The sequence below is a fragment of the Tetrao urogallus genome (assembly GCF_951394365.1).
Source record: "Tetrao urogallus genome assembly, chromosome: 6".
Taxonomy (NCBI): Eukaryota; Metazoa; Chordata; class Aves; order Galliformes; family Phasianidae; genus Tetrao; species Tetrao urogallus.
The window spans coordinates 26,937,853-26,954,451 of NC_136819.1; the positions used below are offsets into that span (position 1 = coordinate 26,937,853).

At 41.5% G+C, this 16,599-nt stretch overlaps 1 protein-coding gene across 5 annotated transcripts in view; it reads right to left on the reverse strand.

Annotated features, from left to right (window-relative positions):
- RGS6 (regulator of G protein signaling 6) overlaps positions 1-16,599 on the reverse strand; it is a gene marked incomplete at both ends in the record, with an annotated part of 219,635 nt that overhangs the window by 85,566 nt on the left and 117,470 nt on the right. The window lies entirely within an intron of this gene.

Sequence of the window (16,599 nt, forward strand, 5' to 3'; positions counted from 1 at the left end):
GAAAAACAGCATTCCATAGCTGAGAATGTGCTCTATCAAATAGTATTACTGTGCACTTTGCAACTGTTGTTATTTCCATGGAAATAAATGGAAGGCACTACTTTCAGAGCAATCTATGTAATTACTGGAGAAAGGAGCTTAATACAACCTTCCATTTTCCTAATACTGGAAGGGATATTAACTGAGGATACCCCCTGCACCTACTTGAAGGCAAGAGCATAGAGATCAAAAAGCTGAAAGCAAGAACAACACAGAAATATGGTATTTCTAAGAATTCCTGTATTTCAAATAGAGATCTGAGAAACACAGGAAAAATAAAAGCAGAAGCTTTCCTGTTAGCTCAAGCGGTTCAGTGTAGAATACACTGCCTGATAGTCACAGGACCTTCAGCTGTTCAGGTCAGAAGCTAGCAGTGGTCACACTGAGAGCAAAGCCCTTCCAAGGCATCACACTTCTGACAGCTTTCCTGAAGATTTTCCTCTTTAGAAATGATGTGAAATAAAACCTCAGCAAAGGGCCCTTATCCTGGAGGACAAGCTCTCTCCAACTCGGACAAGCGTCCCTCATTTAAATGTGAAAGTAAACGTGTTTTACAGACTCAACACTCACATTTCAAAATAAGTATAACTTCAAGTCTTCCCAAGATGGTAAGAAAATCTTCCTGCCAACATCAGATGCCGCATTTGATCACCATGTTTTTAATCACTGACTATCACATAACTGAACTGTTCACACCTTGTTTACATATTATTTTTAACACAAGCCAAAATGGATTCTCAGCAGGAATGAAGTCAGAAAGATGAAAATAACTTGAGAAAGTTACTAGATTGCTGAAGGGTCAGTTATCTGGTTGGCCCTGCTCAAGCAGAGGCTGCACCAGCTGACCTCCACAGGTCCCTGCCAACATTAACCCCTCCATGATGCTCTAATTTACAGCGTATTTGTGATAGAATAATGCTTATTTTGCCCCAATCCAAGCACTACAAAAATTAATATTACCCTTTCCCAGAGCACACCAAGCAAGACTCTCAGACCTTTTTGTCCCAAACTACAACCTGTAAGTTTACTGCCTTGCTCCAGATGCACTTTTAACTGGAACCAGAATTCAGATACCAGAAATAAAATATTCTAAAATGAGTCTGATGTCACAAGGAACACTTACAGGCTTCAAAAACACAAGCATAGTTTTTTCTTAAATTGTTGCTATTGTTGCTTCCTATTTTTTATTCCAACAAAAAGTTTAGAATTGAAGAGCTAAAAAAAAAAAAATAGCCTTACTGAAAGAAAATAAACAACTTGTTTTGCTCACTGGAAACCAAGTAAACCACCTAACACGATTTAAGTCGTTACAAGTTGCGATGATCGTGTCATGATAAAAAAGCTAAATTTCAAGCAAAATAAATATTTAATAAAGGCAAAATATATTTTCTTTTCAAACCAGCTCCATTCAAAGTAATAAAGCTGGCTCTGATACCTTAAACGTGGCTGTTAATTTGGATTTCAGTTGCAGTCGCCCTAGAGATGATTCCTTCGTAAAAGGCTCCAAAAGCAGCCTCTTCCTTTTGTCCTCATGCCTGACTACCAGCAGTTTCTGCTCTGAGTGTTGGATGTTACTTTTCTCCTCCTCAGATGCCATATCTATCTTTCCTGTAACACTCCAGCATTTGCAATTCACTACCTAAGAGGTTACAGCCTCTTCTTGCAAGCAGTCTTTCCATTCCCAACACAGTTCCTGGTGGCCTCCAGCAGATTCTCTGGCTCCTCAAAGGAGCACACGATGGTCAGCTTAATCTTTACTTGTGAACAAGTTTAAAATGAAATATGGGCTGCTCATGCTGGCTGGTTCCCTCCACAAAGCCCCACATGTGCATCCAGGACCAGGTCCCTCTGACAAGCTCTCTGAAATCTGCTTGTTTCACTTGTCCAGGTAATTTTCACCCTGCCCAAATGCATGGAAAAGAAGATTAAAAAAAAAAAAAAAAAAAAAACAGAAAAAAACATCAGCAGCTCTGAAGGAAGAACCACCTCTGAGACAGCGCTGGGAACAAGCGGAGCAGCACGGCTAGAGAATTGCTTTGTGACCTCCAGCAAACAAATCCATCTGTCTCTGTCCAAGGCTCCCCTCCTGCCTCATGGAGATAATAGCACACCAGAGGTGACAAAGCGCAATTCAAAGATACCAGTGAAGGACACACAGCTCGTGAGACAGCTACAGAAGATCCACTCAGCATCGAGGGCATCTCACACACCCAGCACCTGGAGCCAGGCCTGTGCAAGGCAGCACATGGGTGTCTCTCAACTGGCAGTGCTGGTTGGCTGCTTCCACACCGCTAATTCCCAGTGACTGCTAAAAGCAGGGGCTGGAATTGATGCTGCTTTCGTCTCCACTTTTTCCTAAATTTCAGAGCTAATTTTCACATAAAGGCAGAGTGCTGCAGGGTCTCCTCACACGTAAATGTGTGAAGCCAGAGTTGTTACTAGAGGGTGAAACAGAGCTAATAATGTCATCTTAAGACTGCTGACATGCTTTAGCATTTATAAACATCTAATTGAACAGCTTGAGAGGGTGGCAATGAGAGAACATATACAGAGACGCCCGCTGCAACTATATGTGCCCTGCTGCCAGTATCACCACAGCTCCACAAACAAGTGTCTGCTTGTCAAGCCTTCACAGCGAGGGGCAGGACTCACCCCATCAGTAGGATCATCTGAAATGGTGGCCAGGAACAGTGACCCTTCTTAGCCAGCTGCTGAAGAGAAGGACCAGAGCCTGGGGAGCACCATGCAGTGCTTGAACCTCTAGCCAACATTAGAAGCAAAAACAGCCACGGAAAGCAGGAGCTGCAGCTATCCCCCTCAGGCAGTATGTACACCATTAGAAAAAACAGTTTAACATTCAGCAAAAGAAAACAAACCCAAAACACAGCAAATTAATCCTGCAAATAGAAATTCTCCAAATAAGTTGAACTAATGCAGTTTTCTCCCCCTGCCAAAACCCAAGCTTTTTAGGCCATCAGCGTCAACAGTTAAAAGCAAAAAACATCAATGCATCAATGGTTACGGAAACTCAATTTTTCATTAAAAACATTTTGACAGACAATTCCTGATGAGCTCAATTTCTACATGAGCTATAACCACATGAAAGAAAAGACTGTTTTTTGCATGTCAGAGCTGTGTAAAGATACTCAGAGGGAACTCATGTTTTCTGACCGTGCAACTTTAATCATGAAAGCAAAGCTACGAACTCATCAGCAAAGGTCTTACATCATTCAGAATAGAGCCACTTTCATCAGAAACCTGAGGTCAGCTTCAAATTAGATCAAATATTGACTTTGCTGTGCTCTGCAAGCAGAAGCGTTAATCTTCTTATGACCCAGTGAAGATGATGTGCATTTTAAAACACTTCAACGGAATCCAAATAGCTGAACAATTATTACTAAGGCATGATACAAGTCACATTTTAGGAGAAAAACTTATATAATTAGTGCTACACAATATAGACTGAATATAGGTGGTTTTCATGCAGCTTATGAACTAGGCATACATATGTGCAAAAAACCCACCATGCACAGACAAAAGCACAATGATCTAGCCAGGAAAACCGATGTGCAGCACTGTTCTCTTCATGCCAATACCAGGAGGGGCTTGGGGCAAGCATGTGCTTCCTTCTGGCAACATTTGCTGAAGCCACTGTCTTCAGTGATGGGCAGCCTCCTGCCTCCCAGCCAGGGGCAGATGCACAAGTTGCCTTGGAATCGCTAGAGATTTGCTTTCCCATTGCATCACTACACCTCATACAAGTGGTATGCAGCTCTCTTGATCACTCATGCAGCGTTGAATGAGCACAGAGCACACATACCTACCACAGCCTACATGGGGGACTAATTTAGAAGAAGAAAATTCCATCCAAGACATGAAGGAGCAGAGCTGCATGCCCGCCCCGCTTCCTCTCTCTCGGCACAGCATGCAGCCCCTCACTGGCAGAGTGAAGGCCCTGAACCCAGCCTCAGAGACACTTAGAGGCAAAGCTTCAACCCAGCTGTTCTCTGGAACAACATTACACAAGTTGGCACAGTTGGCAGGCACCAAAAGTAAGGGCAATTTCAGTTAAACAGCTTTGATTCTTTGAGTAGTTTCCCTGTTGGCTGCACTCTGAATTTCACTTTGAGTTCTGGCTGTGCACTAACTATCCTAATGCAGAATGAAATTACGCCAAAACCTGGTTTAGCACTGCAATGACCAAGAAAGCTCTAGGAATCTTAAACCCTCCAACAACACCAGATTGAGGCTCTAATCTGTAATGTGATTTAAGGCTAGTTTTTCAAGTCTGATGAAAGGCAGTACATAAAAGGAGTTTTAGTATTGCACTCAGTGACATAAAATAACAAATGGACAAGCTGATCATAGCAGCCAATGGCTACAGGGAGGTGCTGGCTCCCAGACTCATTGCACCAGGATACAGCTCACTTTCCATTGCACTCCAGCAAAGAGGCTGCAGAAGCCAATTCAGGAGACTGGGACAAAGCTGACATGAACACAAACAGGCCAAGCTTACACACTCTGCAGAGAGCACTCCTGTCCTGGGCAGCCCCAAACTGTGGGCAACACTGCACCAAGCAATACACTGCACTGCATCCTCATGTTAAAGCAGATCTAGCTGTCATTTCTGCCACCCAAGTGCATACACTCATCTTCTAAAGCCTCGCCTGCAGCAACCCAAGACAAGCTCTCTCTCCTGTGATGTTAACTAGGTTGATAAATGTAGTACTTGCAGAGAATCTGGCAGCAGTAAAAGGGTTTTAAGTAGTAATGGAGTTTGCAGATGCCTGAACAGGTTTTTGGCATTGTTATTGGTGTCTTTAAAAATCCAGGCTGTGATGAAAAAGGAACAGAACTGCATCACCTCAAATGCTCATTGAAGATTGAGTGGGTCATTCTCCAGTTCTCACTTTTAACAAAAAAAAAAAAAAAAAAAAAAAAAAGAGAATTTTTAAATTAAACTTCAGGCTCCAGCCCTGAGGAAAGTTTATATGTCCATGCCCTCCTAGAAAGGCAGAAAAGTATTTGTAGGGAAAACAAGGATACTGTGAATCATAGGACAGGACTTACACATTGCAGGCTTTTGTTTCAAGCTGAGCTTCAAAACACTATCAGCTGCAAGCAAAATCAGATGGAACCGTACAGTATAAGCTGAAACCTATCACAATGAACTATGAAATACAGTGTATGAGAATTTTCTACTCCTTTTTTGAGGTTCATATACAAGCCTAACCTTTGCCACAGTAACAAGGTTACTTGAAGCCATTTAGAAAATATTTCAACCACCACTTCCAATTTGAAACATAGAAACGACTCTTGTTTTTTTCTAGAAAGGAGCCGTGTCACAGGCATCCGGTTTCTACTGATCTCCTCCTAATAAATGGAGGAGGGAAACAACCCTGCACATCCTTCCTTTCAGTATTCAGTAGCTGATGAGCTCCTGTGGCTGAGCTAAAGCAAATTATGCAGAAATACATACATACACACCACATGTTAACTCTTCAAAGCAAGAAAGCAGCCAGGCCTAGGGAATTGTTTTTTTCTGACAGAAAAGGAAAGAAGCACTGTTCTGTATGCACCACTGTGGCACATAATGCAGTGTGACAGGTCATTTCATGCATCATTTAACTCTTTGCACTGCAAAGCACCATACCACAATGAAGATGAGATTCTCCCCCACCCTAAATGCTATGAAGTAGGGGCAAAGCAGAGCAGCTTGTAAATTATAGGAAAAAGAGGCAACTCTATTCATCACACTCGAGAGATAGTATTTTTAGCTTGTCCCTTTCCACATGAAGTGTCACCTTATTTTTATGTATTTACTCAAAACAAATAAATAGAAGTACAGGAGCAGAGAGACACAGATGAAAAAAATTGCCAGCCAGAATTTAAAGATTACCACTGGAAAAGAAAACGTTTTTTGTTTGAATTTCAGAACAAAGAGAAGAAGGCTTTTTAAAGAATTGTTTCCTGGATAGTAAAAAGAATGTAGATTTGAAGCGTTTTGCATTTTCTTCCACTAACCATATCTTATCTCTGCATAGCATACATACATATTTCAATGTATTTTAAAACAACCAATTAATTTGTGATCACAACAATAAGCAGCACTGGATATTGAAGACCTTGGTTACCCATGCAGGGACAAAGCTGGAGCATTCAGCACTGCGTGCCCGTCTGCTGCAGCACTCTGAAGGCCCTCCCAACACTGCAGGGCAGCCTGCCGAAATCCAGGTGCTCGACTTCGTTTCACAGCGCTCTACTGAGCACTGCTAAACTGAATAGCTGGAACTGTGGAGGTATTAGAGAGAATCTAAGACAAAATTGAGCACTGCGCTGTCTGACCAGAACTATCTTAACTCAGGAATTTATTCGAATATGGTAAATTATGCTAATAGGCCACTTACCAGATTCAGAGCCTCTTGAACTAAGTGACTCAATAGATCTGACCCTGGACTTTTGATAGCAGCTATTGCTAAAATGCTAAAGCAAACAAACAGTAAAACAAACCAACAAACCCACAACCAAAACACATAAAAGTCGCCAAAACACCGAATAAAGAAATCACACACACCCTTCAAATAGCCCCCCAAAAACAGCAACAAAAAACAGCCCCAAGTTTTATAGATCATTGACTTGAAGACACAACATAAAAATATTCATATGATCCTTGTGACATGGCCATTATCACTGGATTCATTAAAAAAATTAATGCAGCACAATTATAATTTATTATCGTAAAAGTGATTAATTTGTTCCCTTCAAGAAAAAAAAAAGTTCATAATCAAACAACAGTTACAGGATCTGCCAGGACACAATTTCAGTCCATGGATGATGTTACTTAATTCCAAACTCATTTTATGACACAATCAGTGGTTTCACTACTATTAGATCACTATTAGATCCTTTGGTAGCAATATTGTCAACTAACTAAAAGGAACACGAACTGTTTATAGTAACACTTTGGAAAATTGATAATTTTCACTGTTCCTATTAAAACAAACGCCCCTCTTTCTTGGTTAAAGGAAGTTTGGACCAAGCACTCATACACTACCATGTATTTTACCTAAACAGCTTCACACAGAAGAAAAGCACGTTACTGACTTGGAGAGAAAAAACTAGCAACGTTACTGCACACTTGAAACATCATTTGTAATACTGGCATTTAACACACCTATGGCCCAATGGCCAGGCTCTGCTGCTCTTCTTAATCCTGTATTCCATAGCATGTCATAATCTGCAGCTTCCATGAACCCTGCCAGAGACACCAATTTTAATTACTTCTAATTTGTCGATACATTTCTTAATTCAAGGAAAATAGAACCTTGTACAATGAAAGTTAGAAGTCATACATTGAAAGGTACCGTATCCTTTCGTGAACTTTTATCTGTCTTCTCTATGGAAGTCAGTGTAAGATACAGCTGAACTCTGCATAGCAGAATTACTCAGTGAGAACATGAGGTGCCCTTGTCCACCTCTCCTACCAGCAACCAGCAGGCAACATAAAAGACTATCTCTGGATGCTCTACTGCTCACTTGTTGTTTTATTCACAGAGAAAGACTAGAGAAGAACAAAACAAACAAAACTACATTCAGTGGCTACAGCCCAGTGGCTGCTTCAATGCGTGAACCCAGCAAGTCAAAGTAAGCTGCCTCCAGAGCATAATGCAGTGTTATCCTGCCTTTATATCACTGCCACCTGACACCAGAATCTACATATAGTAGTCATTTCTCTTTTAAATGCAGAAAGTATTAGCTCCAGAAAATGAATGGCATGTGACCTGTGCGCAAATAGTTTTTTCTATGGATTTCTTGTTTTACTGGTAGGGAAGAAAAGCGACAGTACCGTGCACTTGGTAAATCTCATTATACAAAAAATTTTACTCAGCACAACAATGGTTTCTGTTTGTAGAATACTGTTTGATGAAGGAAAAAAAGATTTAAATGGTTACATGTTTCAGTTCCCCAGACGGTTCTCTGGGACATCTTTTTGACTGCATTTAGAACTGCATTATGCTGAAAGGTAGAATTGCTAAACATCCAATTATGTTGTAAAAGTGTGGTGTCTTTTAAATTGTCAAACATCATACCTGAGACAGGGTACTTGGTTGCAAAACATGTCTAATGCACGGGAGCCTAGTAACATATGACAAAGTGCACATAAGTTTTACGCACAACTTACAATAATATAAATCACATATCATGTGAAAAATAAGTCTCTTTAAAGCTACCTCACCTAAAAATAACAGCTTTTTACCCATACATTCTGCCTTAAAAAAAAAACAAGTGAAGTAGTAGTACTGCAGTGGTGGGATTTGTACTCGCGCAAAACAGAAAAGCTTGCAGCAGAGCACCTTCACCTTCAACCCCCTGCTTGGCAGCCCTCTGCCCCATACCCCTAAGTCCTGCCCTCATGACTCCTTAGTCCCACCTGCGCAGGTTAGCCAGGAGCTCCAGCACAGGCAGGCACAGGTGTTTGAGCACAAGGGCTAAGTGCTATATGCACTAAAGCAGAGTGCTACACACAAGGTGTGCCATCTCTATCTTTCTGCACATCAGAATCAGTCGAATGGCTCAGCAATTAGAGAAGCAAACACAAGAAGTTCATGACTGCTTCCTCCTAGACTGCTAACATTCAGGTTGAGAGTGGTGTTATCACAGTAAGTGGCAGATAAAGTAAATGGCTGAAGGTGCAGGCATCTCATCAGTTACACGGCAAGCCCTGGGCTGCCTGTGCCCAAGATATTTAACAGAGAGATAAATGGCCAGGCTCTAAGTGTAGCCATGCAAGCTCAAAACATTTATTATGTTTGGAAAGTTTACAATGGCATTGGTCTTTGTCTATTAGCAGAGTGGATTAGTACAGATAGACAACCCAATTGCCAAAAACTACTCTCAGCATTTGTTCCTTACATTAGTTGGCCTGATAACAGAGGGCAGTAAACACGTTTAAAAACCACAAAGCTTTGATGAATATTTTTCGGGTTTCTTCTCCCCCTTCCCCCCCCCATAAACTTCCAAGCCTATCAATTTATTCATACTTTTCAGATAATTCAATAAGCAGCTTTGCAATATGCTTCAGTACCTATTCAGAATTGTACATTGACTCTTTCCTTCCACCACTTGCTTTCTACAATCTAACAGAGGTTATCTTTACAGCACTTTTGTCGCTGAGGCATCCTTTTTTTTTTTTTTTTTTTTTTTTTTTCCCCTATAGAATATAGTGGCATATTAAAAGGGCAGAAAAATTTGGCAGAAAATAAGCTTCCCTGCATTCCAGCTTGTCCTCAGATATCAGAGGGGCTGGGGTGGCTGGATTTCAATGCTGGCTGATGTCCAGCTCAGCAATGTAAGTCCAGTTGCATCCAATGTATGAAATATTATGATTACATATTCTCTAGCAATGCATTGCTCATTCATCTTGATGTGTTTAAGTGGACTCTCACGACAGCCCTTAAGGAATTTGGCTCTGCCTAATGAGAACTCATGATTAGTAAACAGTATCATTTATTAAAGAAACAGGAATACAGATTCTTTTGGATTGCAGGTGACAAACACTATTTGTAAAAGCACATGAGGTTAATCAAGAACATGAATAATACAGGCAGCTACAACAGTGTTAAGTGATGGAACAGCTCTGGAGATTTCTAAGTTTCCCAAGGAAGCACTCAGAGTAATTGAGTGTGCAAATCTCACCCAATAAACACCCCTGTGGGAGAAGAGAAAGAGGTGCTCAACCTGTCGGCTTGTCCCAGAAGTCAAGTGTCCTCCTGACTAATCTGCAATGATCTCTTCCCTTACATTCCTTCTGTTAGGCCATTTTAATTCTGTTTTCTTACTTTCAGAAGGAACTTGAATAACATTAGTCAAACATACCTTTCTGACAGAAGGTGAAGAACTACTGGCTCAGAGCAACAACAAGTGCAGTTCATCAGTTCCATAGTACCCCCAGTCTCTCACCTGTGATGTGACCTCACAGCCTAGTCATGTGCATGTTTACACTCCTCTCCACCCTCCATGCTGTATCTCAGAGTCCACATGCAAGCTCCCCTGGTACTGTTAACAATCTAAGGTTTGGCAGTTTTACACGGCTTAGGAATCTGTCACAGATCATATTATCCACCTCATTCTACTGGAGGTTCACCTTCTGGCAAGAGGGGAGCATCTCATTAAGCTACCTCCAACAAATATTCCATGTAATCCCCCGAGTCTACAGTCACTCAAGCATCACAACATTTAGAAGGAACTGGGGAGGTTACATGTAGTCTTGTCATGAGGATTAGAGCTCAATGGACTCTTGATCTATATTGGCACTATTTATGGGGTAGGATGATTGGGTCACAAACATAGTCTTGCTAAATACCATGATATCAGTCTTGAGTAAGGCACTGGGCATAACAGCCAAGCCAAAGGAGGAGGCTGGGGGAGGGAGGAACACCCTGTCATGGTCTGTCAGTACTTCTTATCTGACTTACTGTAAAGAAAGTGAAACAGGGAGCAGGATTTGGTACTTAATGCTGATCATAGAATTCTTAGAGTTGGAAAGCACCTTTAATGGTCATCTAATCCAACTCATTTGCAACCAACAGGAACACCTGCAGACAGATCAGGTTACCTAGGACCTGATCCAGCCTTGCCTTGTAAGTTTCCAGGGAAAGGGCATCAGCCACATCAGTAGGCAACCTGTTCCAGTGCCTCCCCACCAGCACTGTAAAATACTTCTTCCTTATATCCAACATAAATCTACCCTCTTTAAAGCTGAAGCCATTTTCCCCTGTTTTATTACCACCAACCCTATTAAAGAGTCTGCTCCCTTCTTTTCTGTAGCTCCTCCTTAAATACTAAAAGGCCACTCCCGGGTTTCCCTGGAGCCTTCTCTCCAGGCTGAACAGCCCCAGATCTCTCAGCCTGTCTTCATAGAAGAGGTGTTCCATCTTCCAGATAATTTTTGTGCCCCTCCTCTGGACATGCTTCAACAGGTCTCATAACTTCAGTAGAAGTCATTAATGAAAACTAACAGGAATTGGACACTTAACCCCCTCCTAACATACAACACCAATTGACAGAAGTGCAAGGGCAGGAAACACAGGTCTGCATAACTCTTACTTAAACAGGATGGCAGGAGGTAGTGGCAGAATACCATCAGCTTGGCACTATCCTGTTCTTCATTTCTTATCTAGGCAATCACTGAGATATTACAAAGGAAAAGAACAGCTACTGAGTAAGTGGACAAAGAAGGAAAAAGAAAATCCACAAGTCCTCTTTGGTTTCTTTGCTACTATCAAGTGGCCCCCATTAGTGCTAGGAAGTAGGCATGAAAAGAAACAAGACCTGATCAGCAGCTTGGGCTGCACGCTGGTCCGTGCACCTGCTTCAGCTCAGCAGTGCATAAGGGCACAGCAGGAGCAGGGTGAGAGGGGATGGTGGAAAGGCATCAATAATACATGTCTTAACAGTCAGAGGGGAGGAAAGGGAATGTATGCAGTCCACCACTTCAAAGCATTCCTGGCCATTTCTGTGAGTGCGGCAACTCTTTCTCTACTGGTTTATTCCTAGACTACAACCCCAAGCAGCTCTCCAACACACTTGCAGAGAGAAGGGGTAGCAGTTTCAGTCAGAAATTCAGCACAAGTTCTTCCCCGTAGGGAGGTCTGATTGTGTTCTCACAGTTACCAAAATCTGATTACCAAAACATAGGCTACTATCAGGTTTGGAGAACAGGCAGGACCTTTCCAAAAACTAAACAGTTGTTCACTCAGATGAAAGGTTCTCCACAAGCTTCCACTCAGCATTTGTTCAGACATTTTTGCATCTACTCACGATGTCCCGCATCCTCCTGACTTAGCACTCCCTGGGCTCAGCAGTAGTCATTTCTTCAATTTTCCTGGGATTAAGAGCTAGCACACACTTGAGCATGGAGTTTGGTTGCACAAGATTACAGTATTGGCAATCTCCGCTGTCCAATTTATCATGAAGGTTTAATGCTCATTTTCTTGGTACTTTTACTTACTGTTGGTCAGCCTTCCTAGATTGCTGACCTGCCTACCAACGAGTGAGCCGTTTATCACAGCGTCCTTCAAAAATTTTCTTCCTAATTCTGTGTGTCTTCTCATGTTAATGGGAGTTTCAGTGAGAATTTGGCCATGACATTTTAATAAAATCTCACAAAATATTCTAGGAAATTATTCCTTTTGTTATCAAAAAAGTGAAAAAGTGGCTCGGTGATTACAGCCTCAGATTTACCATTGCTTGCACTCATAGCTTAAAAGTTATTTTTATTAATGAGCTTATCCACAAGCATTTTAATTAAAACATGGCAATTCATAGCACTGAAATTGTGTACTTTGCTTGCTCTTTCTAGCTCTGTCTCAACATGGTTTTATCTTACACTGTAGCAAATTCCATATTAATTTCTTCATAGAACAGTGACAAAAAATTAGACATTTAGAGTTCACTGAATATTGTCCAGCTGAATACAACAGCCTAAAGGATCTGCTACAAGCAGGAAGTAGGGATATAACCATGCAAAAACACTGAACTAAACTGGTTACCACTGCTAGCTAGATTTGTCTGGTGAAAATCTTTGTAAAAACACTGCTATATTCTCTGCACATGGAAATGCACAAGTGGAATCAACCATAATTCTCATGACTCTGAATTGCTTTTTGGCTTTCTGTTACTACAGCTTTCTCTAGATTTCATGTGTTACTTAGAACAATTTTAATGACTTCACTCTGAAAAGAGCACAACATATAATCTAGTGCCTCATCTGAATGATGCTATTGGGCAAATCTAGGTATGCCCTAGTTGCTGAGCTCAAAACAAATGAGTCTTTTAGTGATGTATACATGGGGACTCATTACTGTACAGCTCTGTACAAAGAGCAAGTGGAAATATTAGAAAAAAGCCAGAATAAAATCTCGGTCTTTTCAGAGCCCTCTGTTCCTCCAATGGGAAAAGAAAACTAAACTAGCATAAAATATTTTCTCCCCTCATTTGAGGTCACTGCAAGACACCTGCACAGTAACACAGATGAGCGCGCTGCCTCAGGGGGACACTAAAAAATGCTGCTTCAGAGAAATCTGGGACAAGTTTATTTAAAAGCCTGTACTTAGCCTCCAATGTCTGCATTCTGAGCCTTGTCGTTGCTTAGCATGCTAGTTCTTCATCAGAATTCCTTTCTTCAGAGTGCAAAATGAAAATCCCCTATCCCTGCAGTTTATTCAACCAACCAGCTGTGGTGGCTGCAGGCAAGTGGGGATGGAGGCAGCATTGCTCCATTGCCCTCCAGTGCCTCCTTCACTCTCTGAAGCTGGGCAAACAGCTGCTCAGGCAACCTCTGGATTGTGATATTGTCTCCCACAGCATGCTGTGGAGGACTCAATCTTCGGTTCCATCTTTCTGCATAGAGAAGGGACACAATCTAGTCCCTTAAACCAGTAGCAGCTCTCCTGGAAGACCTCAATAAATTGTAAAAATGTGTCTTAGAAAAAGCTATAGACTCAGAGCACTGTGTCTTCATAAATTTCTATTTATTTAGAAAAAAAGAAAAACTTCAATCTACACAATTGTTAAAGTAGCTTGTGATTACAAAATCATGCTACAGGACATGTTTTATACAAACATCTGCTGCTGCTTATATTGCATCAAATTCAATTTATGAAATGAGTTTATGAGCATGAGGCATAAGTAAACTACAAATACAAAAACAACTCTTACCACTAATATCCCTGGGAGATCAAAAAACTTAGTTTTGTGATATTTTTATTTGCATTTCCCATGAAGTCTGGATTTTTGTTGTAATTAACAAGGCGGGAAAGCACAAAACTGTGGTGCTTTGGGAAAAGAGATTTACCTTACAGACTTGTTGCCGACTAAGTAAGAAATAGTCAACGACTTTTTCCACAGCTGGGTGAAGGGTTAAGCAGAAATAAACCTCATTCTCACTGCAGGCAAGCTGGGGGATCACAGATTGGCTGTGCCACCTCCTTGGAGCTGCTCAAGTTAGCTACATGGATTCACATGAAGGACATGAGTTATACTTACAGATGCACATGGAATGGCTAGTAGGAACATGCAGCTTCCCACACAGATATAGCAAGCAAAATGCTGCCTATCCAATCAAGCAAAACATCCTTAATTAGAGGCACACCTTGCATTAGGTTCTGTAGAAGGAAAATTCAATTTGTACTTAACGTGAAGGCTTTTTTCACATTGCTTAATTAGTAGCTACAATCCTAGCTATTGAAACCTAAATATCTTCTTCCCATGCTTCTACATGGGAGGTCATGAAGCTCAGCTGCCAAGCGCGCACAACCAGACTTCCACAAGATCTCTCTAGAGATTAACACTATGAAGAAACCCGGAGCTTGGCCCAAGCCAGCCCCAGCACTGCAGCAATGAACCAGCTAAACCCCTAGTTCTCATCTTCCCATGCCATGAGAGGGTATGGCTGTTAGTATTTCTCTTTTCATATGTGACAATCTAGAAACACCAGCCCATAAGCAGTGACTCATTAGCAGCCAGTTAACTCCAGCTGCTAAGCAGCACAAACCCCGCAATGTAGTAACCCGAAAGACTCAGAAGGCTGGGTAGACTAAGACAGAGCAAACACGCCTGCAGTGCAGAACACTTCATCTCTCCTTCAAAAGAATGTTTGCCAGTAGAAGTAGGCTCACAATAAAGGCTACAGAAGCCGTCCCAACACCTCTAGTTCTTCCTCTCCACAGCAAAACCATAGGATGCAATTAAATTTGCATATGTTTTGAATAAAACAGGAGTTTTCAAAGTAATACAATACATATAATGGACCTTTCCTCACCATACAGTTTTCAAATGCTGCTTCTGTTTGTTTAAATGACACTTCAAGCTCCTTAGATGTACAATAAAAAGGCTACTATGAAACTACAGCTCATTTGACCACGGTATGTTTTTAAACTACTCAAACGCCCAATGGAAAACTGTAGAGTTAAAAAAAGCAGCTTTTCTTTTAAGTGCAATACACATTTCCATAAAAACTATCAACTGAAGAAGTTCCCTGTCCTGTGGTAGCAATGACCTAAGCAAGCGTGGATCCCTGGGTCGCTTAGTGCTGGCAATATTTACCACAGCTGAGCAGAGCAAAGGAAATGAAGCTCTCAACCTCTGCTGGAATTTCACTCAGTGTATTTCAGAGGCTTGGGAAGCACAAGGCAAGCCCATGCCAATGCTGCCTGGCAAAAGTCACCTTGGCCTACCAGGGTTCCTCTTGCTCTGCAGTTATGGCAACTGAACCACAAAGACTTAACAACAATTTCTCGTGATTTCAGAGCACAAGACAAAAATCACATCAAGTTTACTCCGTGATATGCAACAGCACCTTCTTTTGCCCTGGCACTACTTTCCTTGTGAGTGGTCAATACATTACTCACCCATTTTCAGTGCAGCAGCCACCGATCATAAATAACAAAGCAAACATGAGTGCACAATTTGAGGAGTGCTATGCTGCTTCATTTTGTCACCAGCATAAATTTCAGCATCAGATTTTTCCTGGACACCTCCACTATCGCAAGTACAGTGCCCTGTCATTCCCAATGTATAATTCTGCAATACAATATGTGCGTGTTTATGTTAACTGGCTAAAAAGAGTAGTTTAAATTTATATCACTTCCCCTCCTCCTCCCAGATTAATCTGCATTGTGTCCTCTGCCACTGCACTGCAGAACTGGATGCCAGCAGAGATTTATGGCCAGCGATAAGCTCTGCTGAAGATCAGAGCTGAGTTATGCTGGCAGATTGTTTTGGCAGTCTGGGCTGGAATAAGACCATGACACAATAACTGAGGCACAGCCATGCATGCACATATGTATGTTTGGGTGCCTGGTGATGGACATGGTGGGCAGGAGGCCTGAGACCAAAATAGCATGAGGAGCAGCTAAAAATCAGGATTAAACTGCACTGGCAGTTCTGCACTGCATGCTTCCCTGATCTATTATTCTCCATGATAATTCCAAGTACCTTTTTCTATCAATCAGTAAAATTTACATTTACTAATGAGCTCTAGACACACATCAGCAACAAACAGTGCAGAACTGCAAAGGAAAGTTGGCACTTAGACTGCCTACACAGCATCTGACTCAGAGCTCTTGGTCACATCTGTATGAATAACAATTCACCACAAGTGCAACTGCTTGAGGAACAATGTTGGTGTGACTGGGTCTATTCGAACAGCTTAAGCAACTCTCCCCTCTACAAATTATTTTGGTATGAATGTGCTGTTTGCAAAACCTGCAATGCACTTCACTTCCAGCTATTGAAAGTGGCATATTGAGAAGTATTTAAGGACCATAATAATGTATTTTTTAACTGCTGCACCTAAATAAAAATGAAATAGCAAAGTAAAGCAAAGGCCCAAGCTGTTCTGCACTGCATGCTTCCCTGATCTATTATTCTCCATGATAATTCCAAGTACCTTTTTCTATCAATCAGTAAAATTTACATTTACTAATGAGCTCTAGACACACATCAGCAACAAACAGAAGAAAAGATCCTGCTGGAAAGCAACAAAATTAAAAGGGTTTG